General features: G+C 35.6%; 1 protein-coding gene and 1 pseudogene across 1 annotated transcript in view; both read right to left on the bottom strand.

The window, feature by feature from the left end:
- LOC117287251 overlaps nt 1-134 on the bottom strand; it is a 24,034-nt pseudogene extending 23,900 nt beyond the window's left edge.
- LOC104873952 (beta-defensin 119) overlaps nt 1-1,998 on the bottom strand; it is a 34,500-nt gene that overhangs the window by 28,697 nt on the left and 3,805 nt on the right. The window lies entirely within an intron of this gene.

The raw sequence follows: 1,998 nt of genomic DNA, 5'->3' as shown, positions 1-1,998 counted from the left end.
AAAAATGAGGCTAATCATAGTGACAAGTACCTGTGGTCTCAGATATTCAGGAAGTTGAGGATGGAGGCCACCTTGACACCAGCCTGGGAAATGTCTCAAAGATCCCAAGAAAGAGGGGAAGAGAAGAGAAGAAATTGAATATTGCTAAAATATCTATTTATCCAAAGCAGCTTATGCATTCAGTGCAATTGTTATCAAAATTCCAGTGATATTCTTCACAAAAAAATTAAAATTAAAAAAATTAAAATTCATATGAAATCAGAAAGCAAAGCAAATAATGAAAGCAATCTTGAGCAAAAGGAACAAGTTTGAAAATATCACACTAACTCCTAAAATCTACTACAAGGACGTGGTAATTAGAAAAACATTGTACTGGCATTAAAAACAGACACATCGATCAATAGAGAGCCTAGAAATAAGTCCATGCACTTGTGGTGAGCTGATTTTTCAACCAAAGTGCTGATAACACACAATGGGTAAGAGCAGTTGCTTAAGTGGTCCTGGGAAAACTGCATATCCACATGCAGAAGAATGAAATTAGACACTTATCTCTCACTGTATTAAAAAATTAACTCAAACTGGATTAAAAGTATGAAGTAAGACCTGGATGGATAAACTCCTAGAAGAAAACATAAGCAAAGATCTAAGAAATTTATCTGGGCAATGCTTTTTTTGGATACAAAAGCAAAGATAGACTAGGGGTATTATATTTAACTTCCTCACAGCAAAGGAAACAATCAGCAGAGTTAAAGACAATGTATAAAATGGGAGAAAATATTTGTAATTCATACATATAATAAGGGATTTGTATACAAAATATGCAGAGAACTCTAAGAACTCCAGAAAAGAAAACAAGAGTCTGATTTGTAAAGGGACAAAGGATCTGAAATGGACATTTTTCAAAAGAAAACTACAAGTGGCCAAAAGGCACATGAAAAATTGCTCAAAATCAGTAATCATCAGAGAAAAGCAAGTAAGACCACACTGAGATATCACCTTGCACCTATGAAGATGATTATTATGAAAAAGATGAAAGACAAGTTTTAGCATAAAGAAAAGGCATACTTACATACTATGAGTGGAAATGCAAGTTAGTTCTGTTATTATGAAAAGCAATATCAGTGTTCTTCAAAAAACCAAAAATAGGGCCGTGGATTTATCTCAGTGGCACTGTACTTGCCTCACGAGTGCAAAGTTCTGAGTTTGATACCCGGTACCGAAAAAATTAAAAATAGAACTATCATGTGGTCCAGAAATCCCACTATTGGGTTTGCATGAAAGGAAATGAAAGCAGTATGTTAAAGACATGGCTGAACTCTCATGTTCATTGCAGCATTACTCACAATGATCAAGATATAGAAATGCTTCAGTTGGATGAATGGAAAGATGAAATGTGCTATCATACACAGTAAAATATTGTTCATCACAAAGGAAAGAAATCCTTCCACTTGTAACAAGCTGGAGGACATCATCTCAAGTGAAATAAGCTAGTCCCATAAAGACAAATACTGCCCAATTTCGCTTATATGTGGCATCTAAAAACGTCCAGCTCATAGAACAGAATGATGATTGATGGGGTGAAGGGATGGGGGAAAGGGGAAATGTTGGTTAAAGAACTCTTGGTTATGAGTACGTTCTGGAGATCTATTGCACGGCCTGATGAGAATTTTAGTCCATTTGTGCCACTATAACAAATATACCAGCATATAAAAGAAGAGAAATTATTTCTCTCAGTTCTGGAAGCCAGAGAGTTCAAGCTGATGGAGCCATATCTCTGCTTCTAAAGTGGTACCTTGTTGCTGCACCCTCCAGCGGAGAGAAATATTCTGTCCTCACACGATGGGATGGAAGAGACAAAAAGGAGCAAACTTCTTCAGTCAAGCTTATTATGAACGCATCCAATCCAATTTAATCACCTCCTAAAGGACATACTTCTTAATTCTGTTTCACTGGGATTAAGTTTCAAAGTGACTTTTTTTTTTTTTTTTTTTTTTTTTT

Source organism: Fukomys damarensis, unplaced genomic scaffold (genome assembly GCF_012274545.1).
Source record: "Fukomys damarensis isolate Sample0158 unplaced genomic scaffold, DMR_v1.0_HiC HiC_scaffold_22, whole genome shotgun sequence".
NCBI classification, from domain to species: Eukaryota; Metazoa; Chordata; class Mammalia; order Rodentia; family Bathyergidae; genus Fukomys; species Fukomys damarensis.
This window is presented reverse-complemented; position numbering and strand designations above follow the sequence as displayed.